This window comes from Boleophthalmus pectinirostris, unplaced genomic scaffold, assembly GCF_026225935.1.
Source record: "Boleophthalmus pectinirostris isolate CB_2022bp ecotype Guang Dong unplaced genomic scaffold, ASM2622593v1 HiC_scaffold_3, whole genome shotgun sequence".
Taxonomy (NCBI): Eukaryota; Metazoa; Chordata; class Actinopteri; order Gobiiformes; family Gobiidae; genus Boleophthalmus; species Boleophthalmus pectinirostris.
Genome location: NW_026571299.1, coordinates 2,673,849 through 2,683,857, shown reverse-complemented (window position 1 = coordinate 2,683,857; position 10,009 = coordinate 2,673,849). Strand labels below are relative to the sequence as shown.

Sequence of the window (10,009 nt, the reverse complement as noted above, 5' to 3'; positions counted from 1 at the left end):
ATGGCTGTAGCTGCTGCATTCAGACTTTCAGGAGTTATTGTAGATGCATGTTTTGCTGCTGGGTTGCTTTTTGAGCTGCTTCTGTTACATTGGCAGACGCTTGAAAAATTCCCTCCTTAAAAGGTGCCATTGAATCTGGGAGAGCCTCTGCTGCTTGTTTTGCTGCCAAAGATGCCTCTTGAGCTTTTTGTGCTGCAATGTTAGCTGCTTGTATGGCTTCCTCTGGTGAAGCGGTCCATTGAGTACTGCTTCTGCCATTCTCGCTGCCTCTTCAGCAGCCTTGATTGCTTCTTCTGCAGCGACCTGTGCTTTGTCAGCAAGTGGTCCAGTGGAGGCTGATGCAACTGTGGCTGCTGTGGCTCCTGCTGCTGCTGCAGCATTTGATGCTGTTATTGCTGCTGCTGCTGCCGCTGTTATGGCATTCCTTATCTCTGTAGGGGATTTTGTAGGTGATGGTGTGGTAGAAACATATGTTATAGCTTTATATGCATTGTCAGTTGCATTGTTTGCTGAATTAATTATGTTTTGTAACAATGTAATAGCCTCATTTGATAATTTTTGTGCATCTTCTGTAGTGTTTGCCGTTAAAGACTCTGTTGCCTTTTCAACAGCAGTTTGCGTTGCACCGGCAGTATTTTCGGCATTCTTTGCTGCATCAACTATAAATGTTTTTAATATTGGGTCAAGTGGCGCAGTAATATTTTGTTCTAGAGCTGCTAACATAGCCTTGGCTGCTTGTTGTGATGCTATTGCTGACTCATTCATGGCTGTAGTTGCTGCTTGTAGGTTTTCAGGAGTTAAAGAAGACAAAATAGTAGCTGCTTCATTTGCCTTAAGGGCTGCCTCTGATGCATTTTTAGATGCGTTCACAATATTTTCTGAATATTGGGTCAGTGATGCAGGGGTTGTCTGTGATGCCTGCACTGCTGCCTGGGATGCCTCAAGTGCTTTCTCTGCTGCCAGCTGAGCTGCTTGTATTGTATCTGTTAGTGTTCCTGTTCCGTTTAGTAATGCCTGAGCCTGTCTTGCTGCCTCTTGAGCAGCTTTGAGAGCTTCCACAGATGCATTATAGGCTTGCTGAGCCAAGGTTCTGTTGGTTGTGGATGCAGCTGCTGCTGCTGCTGCCGCTGCAGCTGTTGCTGCTGCTGTTGCTGCTGTTGATGCCACACCAGTAGCTGTAGCTGCTGTTACTGCTGCACTTCTGGTTGGCAGAGGCGTGGTTGTGGTTGTGGTAGTTGGAGGAGCTGTAGTTGTAGTTGTTGTAGTTGGGGCAGCTGTAGTTGTAGTTGGGGCAACTGTAGTTGTAGTTGGGGCAACTGTAGTTGTAGCTGGGGCAGCTGTAGTTGTAGTTGTAGTTGTAGGTAGTTGGGGCAGCTGTAGTTGTAGTTGTTGTAGTTGAGGCAGCTGCAGTTGTAGTTGTGGTAGTTGGAGGAGCTGTAGTTGTAGTTGTGGTAGTTGGAGGAGCTGCAGTTGTGATGTTGAGTCCAGGACATCTGTCCTTCAGCGCTCCATCCACAGGTTGGACGTTCAATACTGTTGCATAATAAAAGTTTTAGAGTCAGTGTCAAATCAACAGTGTCCCATAGAACAGAGAATAATTATAATTCTGACCACTTACCTACTGGTAGTAACACCAGGAGAAGCAACCTGATAATCATGGTGAATTATGAGTTTGTCTGTCTTTTGAAGTCTTGTCCACTTACAAACTTGAAAATAAACTGAAAAAAACAAACAAAAAAACATATGATGGGATTGTTAAAATTAATTAATTCAGAGGCTGAATATTTAAATAACATTTTAATCCAATAGCATTACAATGTTTTCTGATACTCCTGTCTTTTTCTTTTTTCACGTTTTAGAATAAGCTCCTGGGTTTACAGTCACTTCTTGACCTGGATTAAAATCAAATGTACTATAATAAATTACAATGTATGTCAAAATAAATGAACAAAAATGCTTGACTTGATAAATTGAATGTCACAAAGAAGACATGTGACATTGTTGATCTTGTAGTGGCAAATAAGGCTGCAATGATTAACTGGAATAAATAATTGTGACTAAAATCACTGTAACTGTACTTTCATATTTCAACATCATTACCATCTCAATTATGCAGACAAAATGTAAAACATGTGCCAAAAGACGCGTTACAACAAGGATAAAATCAATCTATTAAATCAAAATGTCAGAGATTAAAAATAAAAGAAAACCATCATCAGTGCATTTTATTTGTGAATATTCAGTATCTACAAGCCTTCATTTACCATATTTCAACCTTTGTTTCAACCAACATTTTATTTGACTCAGCAACTAAACAATTTTTTTTTTTTTTTTAAGTCAAACACTAAAAACATTAGTTGCTGCGATATTGGCAACAGTTTTTTCCTAACTTTTGTTTCTTCTTCTTTTTTTTTTAAATATAAAAACATTCTTCCTGCACAAAATACAAATTGTAGTCATCTCTTTCATATTTCCCATAGAACCTCATTTGAACAGCAAATGTGTTAAATTCCTTTTATTTCATGGCCATACCGGCTTGTCAAGGCCTGATCTCATCAGATCTCAGAAGCTCAGCAGGGCTGGGCCTGGTCAGGATTTGGATGGGAGACACTGGGAACACCAGGTGCCACAGGGGGGCGCCAGTCACAAAAACTGTAACTGTGTTCTTAGGCAAGACACTTGACCTCCATTACTTAGTAAAAAGTTGTGTGTGCATGAGTGTTGGTGGTTGAAAGGGTTGATGGCACAAATTGGCAGCATTGCTTCTCTGAGTGTGGAGTGAATGAACAATGAACTGTAAAATGCTTTGGATGTCTTGAAAGAAGCTATACAAATGCACTGATGAATTACTTTATATAACTGAAATTACTAATTTGTTGTTTTCTGGTTATTTAATTTGAATGACAATCAAGAAATTAGCAACAATAAATCACAAACCAAAAATATGAAAAAAATCGTGTTTACTGTTTGAAACTCATCATAATCTAATCTATTCCCCTGACCTTCACATTCAGTTCAGTGATGGGTCCAGGATGATTCAACATGAATCTATCAAATATCTTGTCTATCAAAGTCCTCTTCACCGGTCACCGAACTGTTTCACTCAAGAAGCCATATAAATAATTATTACTCTATTAGTTTTACCCATCATTGACTATGCTGATACAATTTATCAAAATATGCATTTTACATAACGCACCTCAATCCACTGAGTGTTCTCTTCAGCTCTCTTTGCAAGAGGTGAGAGATCTTGTACTGTGTTGTGTATTACTTATTGTTTGTGTTTTTTTTGGACCCCCTTGAAAATGAGATGGCACATCTCAAGGAGCATTCCAATAAATAATAAATAAATCCAAAATCCTCTTTTATTAAGGAAAATCTGCTTAAGTGTTTTGATTTTTGTTGTACAGCTGTAGTGATGCACAAGGCCTAGAATCATCTGCTTCCTCCTTGTCTGCAGGAGTTATTTGAGCAGAGAGACAGAGAGTCAATGTGACCTTATGAAGATTCCAGATTCCAACAAGCATCTTTAAAAAATGAAGACCTAAGACAAAAGAACTAAGACAAAAAGAGACTGTATTTCAGTTTAAGGGGTGAGTGTATGGAACAACCTGAACCTGAAGTCCAATACTGTAGAGCACTATTGCTTTGAAAGCTATAGAGCTATGGAACAAAGTATGCATTCAACTTCTTTTCTCTTACATTTACGGTAAGTCCTAAGTGAAACTGTAAGCACAAGTACTTTTTACTTCAGCCTAAACAGATTCAGTCATGATCCAAATGGGGTTGTGTCGTCTATGTTTTTGTAATGCTGCAAAAGGACAAAATAAACTACAATCACAAAACCACATAACGCATTTTGAAAATATATATAATCCAGCAAACAGCATTGTGTACTTACTGAGATGATGAAGGATTCCTCCACCTGTGCTCTCACTGCTAGTCCAGTGCCTTGTGTCTTAAATATGACAGGAGCACTTGAGTTTTGTATTTATATATATGCATTGTTTTTGAATGACACACGTCATATATCAGTCCACGTAATGATTAATTAATGTAATCATCATGATTGTTCGCCAGGTGTCTCCTCCCTTGTGAGGAGGATCCAGCTATGGGAGGATGGTGATGTTCTGAGCTTCAATGATGTCAAACTTGTTAAGTTACATTTTGGGCAGACAGGAGTTTGTGTTTGGGAAGTGGACTAGCTGCATTGTTTGCAGAAAATCAACATATAATTTAAAGGATTAATCTGAGCCTTTTACTTACTTCATTGTAAAGGCAGTATGATTCATCTCAGCAGGGTGTACAATAGCTGTATGCACCGCCCTTGGTTCTGATCTCTAATCACTGCAGCGTGCTCCTGCATACATATAAAATATTACAGTACGCTTAACAAAACTTCATTTTAGTTTGAGCTCATTGTTTCATGCACTTATGATTGCAAATGAAAATGTAATCACATTTTGATCCAGTTGGAGCTCATGGATCATGTGCGATGGTCATTTCACATACATTATATGAAACTAGGTCTTAGTTTTAACTTGGCAGCTTTGTGACTCATGCAGCCACTTCTTTAACCTAAACATGAACATTTCAAATCAAAGCACTTTATTGGCCCCTGCACAAGCCCCAGTGCCAAGTCAGTGCTCAGTCACTGCTATGCCTCAACACCTTTAGTCTGGTCTCTTGTCTTGTCTGTTAGGGCCAATTTTTTTTTCTATTATGTATTATTTATTATTTTTATTATATATTTTTAGTTGTTATTTCTGTTATGATTTCATTCATGTTATATGTTCCACGGTAAAAGAATGTCAATTTCTTACTTGCTCAAAATAAATATATAAATCTCAAATCTCAAAATTTCAACCATTTCACAACATGGATGATTTCACCCTTTGCATAATGAATCTTTTTCTGCTAAAATCTGTAACAACAAAATGCCACATCATCATCAACTAATAGGTCATCTTTTGTATCGGTAATAACTTTTGTTTTATGTGTTTGTTGTGGAACACACCACTCAATGGAATTCATTCATTATTGGCTTAATAATAATAATGGATCTATAGATGTGATTCAACCCAGGTAATAAAAGAATAGTACATGCACTTCAATGGCACGCACCCCACCTATATTTAGCATAACAAAGACGTCTCGCTCTTTTCTTTTTTGTTCGGTTGAATCTGAAATGATGTTTTAGTGTTTTACAGTCACCTGTATCACACAAGCTGCAGTTCTGTGCTTAGTATTTCAAAACAGAAATGAAGATCTGTTTTCATCTTAAGGTCAAGTTGTTTGTGCAGATCTGTCACTGTGGCCTCCAACAATAAAACTTAGAAAAACAAAAACTAACAAAAGACAAATACATGCAAACATAAAACCCTTTTTAGCACATTCACAAACTTCATCAAGTGAGGAGGAAGAGGCTGTCACATTTTGTGTTTCGAATGATTCAACTTCTGTTTCTTAGAGCCTCACACACGTGTACAAGAGCCACACATGTGTACAAGAGCCACACAGGTGTACAAGAGCCACACATGTGTACAGAGCCACACAGGTGTACAAGAGCCACACATGTGTACAAGAGCCACACATGTGTACAAGAGCCACACAGGTGTACAAGAGCACAGGTGTACAAGAGCACACATGTGTACAAGAGCCACACATGTGTACAAGAGCCACACAGGTGTACAAGAGCCACACATGTGTACAAGAGCCACACAGGTGTACGAGAGCCACACATGTGTACAAGAGCCACACATGTGTACGAGAGCCACACAGGTGTACAAGAGCCACACATGTGTACAAGAGCCACACATGTGTACAAGAGCCACACAGGTGTACAAGAGCCACACATGTGTACAAGAGCCACACAGGTGTACGAGAGCCACACAGGTGTACGAGAGCCACACAGGTGTACGAGAGCCACACAGGTGTACGAGAGCCACACATGTGTACGAGAGCCACACAGTGTACGAGAGCCACACAGGTGTACGAGAGCCACACAGGTGTACGAGAGCCACACAGGTGTACGAGAGCCACACAGGTGTACGAGAGCCACACAGTGTACAAGAGCCACACATGTGTACGAGAGCCACACAGGTGTACGAGAGCCACACAGGTGTACGAGAGCCACACAGGTGTACAAGAGCCACACAGTGTACAAGAGCCACACAGGTGTACGAGAGCCACACACAGGTGTACGAGAGCCACACAGTGTACAAGAGCCACACAGGTGTACAAGAGCCACACAGGTGTATGAGAGCCACACAGTGTACAAGAGCCACACAGGTGTACAAGAGCCACACAGGTGTATGAGAGCCACACACAGGTGTATGAGAGCCACACAGTGTACAAGAGCCACACAGGTGTACAAGAGCCACACAGGTGTATGAGAGCCACACAGTGTACAAGAGCCACACAGTGTAAGAGCCACACAGGTGTACAAGAGCCACACAGGTGTACAAGAGCCACACAGGTGTACAAGAGCCACACAGGTGTATGAGAGCCACACACAGGTGTATGGGCCACACAGGTGTACAACAAGAGCCACGCAACTGTACAAGAGCCACACAGGTGTAAGAGACCCACACAGGTGTACAAGAGCCACACAGTGTACAAGAGCCACACAGGTGTACAAGAACCACACAGTGTACAAGAGCCACACAGGTGTAAAAGAGCCACACAGGTGTACAAGAGCCACACAGGTGTACAAGAGCCACACACACAGCTGTACGAGAGCCATACACAGGTGTATGAGAGCCACACACAGGTGTATGAGCCACACAGGTGTACAAGAGCCACACAGGTGTACGAGAGCCACACAGGTGTATGAGAGCCACACACAGGTGTATGGGCCACACAGGTGTACAACAAGAGCCACGCAACTGTACAAGAGCCACACAGGTGTAAGAGAGCCACACAGGTGTACAAGAGCCACACATGTGTACAAGAGCCACACACACAGCTGTACGAGAGCCATACACAGGTGTACGAGAGCCACACACAGGTGTATGAGCCACACAGGTGTACAAGAGCCACACAGGTGTACGAGAGCCACACACAGGTGTATGAGCCACACAGGTGTACAAGCCACACAGATGTACAAGAGCCACACAGGTGTACGAGAGCCACACATGTGTAAGAGAGCCACACAGGTGTACGAGAGCCACACATGTGTAAGAGAGCCACACAGGTGTACGAGAGCCACACAGGTGTACGAGAGCCACACAGATGTACAAGAGCCACACAGGTGTATGAGAGCCACACAGGTGTTTGAGAGCCACACACTTGTCAAAGCCTGATCTCAGCAGGGCCGGGTCTGGTCAGGACTTTGGAAAATCAGGAGCCACAGGGGGGAGCCAGTCGCAAAAACTGTTGTTGTGTCCTTAGGCAAGACACTTCACCCACATTGCCTAGTATGAAAGTGTTGTGTGAGTGATGGTGGTGGTGGAGGGGCCGATGGCACTGATTGGCAGAAGCGCTTCCGTCGGTCTGCCCCAGGGCAGCTGTGACTATAACAGTAGTTTACCACCACTGAGTGAACTGACTCAATAATGATCTGTAAAGAGTCTTTCTGACAAATGTCTGTGAAAACTATATATATATATATATATATATATATATATATATATATATATATATATATATATATATATATATATATATATATATATATATATATATACAAACTTACTGTGAGAGCCAGACACACAGGTATGAGAGCCACACACACATGTCTGAGAGCTTCACACACACACGTGTATTTGAGCCAGACACGAGAGAAAAACAACATAAACACATGTACGAAGCCACACACAGGTGTACGAGAGCCACACACACAGGTGTACGAGAGCCACACACACAGGTGTACGAGAGCCACACACACAGGTGTACGAGAGCACACACACAGGTGTACGAGAGCCACACACACAGTGTACGAGAGCCACACACACAGGTGTACGAGAGCCACACACACAGGTGTACGAGAGCCACACACACAGGTGTACGAGAGCCACACACACAGGTGTACAGAGAGCCACACACACAGGTGTACGAGAGCCACACACACAGGTGTACGAGAGCACACACACAGGTGTACGAGAGCCACACACACAGGTGTACGAGAGCCACACACACAGGTGTACGAGAGCCACACACACAGGTGTACGAGAGCCACACACACAGCTGTACGAGAGCCATACACACAGGGGTATGAGAGCCACACACACAGGTGTACAAGAGCCACACACACAGGTGTACAAGAGCCACACACACAGGTGTATGAGAGCCACACAGGTGTTCAGGAGCCACACACAAAGGTGTACGAGAGCCACACACACAGGTGTATAAGCCACACACAGGTGAAAGGAAGCCACACACACAGGTGTGAAAGCCACACACACGTGTGTGAGAGCCACACACACACACAGGTGTATGGGAGCCACACACACAGGTGTATGAGCCACACACACACAGGTGTATGGGAGCCACACACACAGGTGTATAAGCCACACACACACACACACACACACACACAGTGTGTGTGAGAGCACACACACACACACACACACACACACACACACACACACACACACACACACACACACACACACACACACACACACACACACACACACACACACACACACACACACACACACACACACACACACACACACACACACACACATTCACCTCAGGCCACAGATTAAAAGTGTTGTATTATTTGACAGTATTTTGTGTAATTTTTGTTTTCTTAGTTTGTTTTGTTTGTTTGGACACGAGTTGAAAATAGAAGGCGTTAATTAAAGGCTTACGGCAGCTCCACAATAACATCTGTCCCAAAACGTCACTGGTAATAAAAGAATAATGTTTCCTTGAAGTCATTTACCTCACCTTTCTATTACGTAACAAACGGACTGCCTCCCCTTTCACAACTTTTAACAATGCAACTCTTTATTCAACAAATATATTACACATACATTATTGTATTTATTACTATTTCCATATTACATCTTGTGTTTCTAAAATCATGTGCAATGATAATGAATCCTTTTATCACATGTTCAAACTGTGTCTTCAAAGTGCACAGGTTTGAATAGTTCACTAAAACACAGTCAACTATATTATGTATAAAGTTGATCATGTGATTAAACTTAAGCTAATTTCAAATTGTTAAGAGCAAAACACTTCAAAAACATAATCAACAACAGACTTCACTTCTAGTTTGAAATGAACTTGTGTTGCCTCTGCTCTGCTTGAGTGTGCAGGTTAATTAACAGTTTAAAACATGCCACAAATAAAAACAAATATTTAACTATCAACCACACTTTTTCACTGTTTACTATTGACCAAAGGTATTTTAAACTTTTGGTTCATGAAAGTGTCGACCTTTGGCAGATATAACAGCTGAACACACTCATGGCTCGTTCTTTTTACAATAGAAATCAAATATTGTTCAGAAGGTTTCCCAAATCTTTTACAGAAGTTTTCCAGTCACTTCACTCTTCTGTCCAGTTCATCCCAAACCAGCTCGATGAGGTTTAAGTCTGGACACTGTGCTGCTGGACTCTCCAGGTTTTCAAGCTCAACATCTTGTTCTTTTTTCCTGAGGTAGTTTTGACAGAGCTTGGACTTGTGTTTTGTATCTTTTATATACATATATATATATATATATATATATATATATATATATATATATATATATATATATATATATATATATATATATATATATATATATATATATATATATATATATATATATGTGTGTGTGTGTGTGTGTGTGTGTGTGTATGTATATGTATATACATATGTAAGTATGTATATATTATATCTGTGTACATAATATACATATATTTGTTGTTGTTGTTGTTGTTGTTGTCAGATTTGTAATGAAATACAGATACTGTGCAATTATATCTTATATTGTACAGGAAATGAAAAGTCTATATGTTCTTTGTTTATTTGGGACGGTAGAAAAAAAGGGTGGGGTTAAATAAGTATT

The 10,009-nt window shown here is 41.2% G+C and overlaps 1 long non-coding RNA gene across 1 annotated transcript; it reads right to left on the bottom strand.

Annotated features, from left to right (window-relative positions):
* Nucleotides 1-1,378: 1,378 nt before the first annotated feature.
* Nucleotides 1,379-3,967, bottom strand: LOC110174761 (uncharacterized). The gene is made up of 3 exons (XR_002319195.2): nucleotides 3,902-3,967; nucleotides 1,619-1,718; nucleotides 1,379-1,533 (listed from the first exon to the last, which is right to left on the bottom strand). It is a non-coding gene; the product is annotated as an uncharacterized LOC110174761 (long non-coding RNA).
* Nucleotides 3,968-10,009: the final 6,042 nt, after the last annotated feature.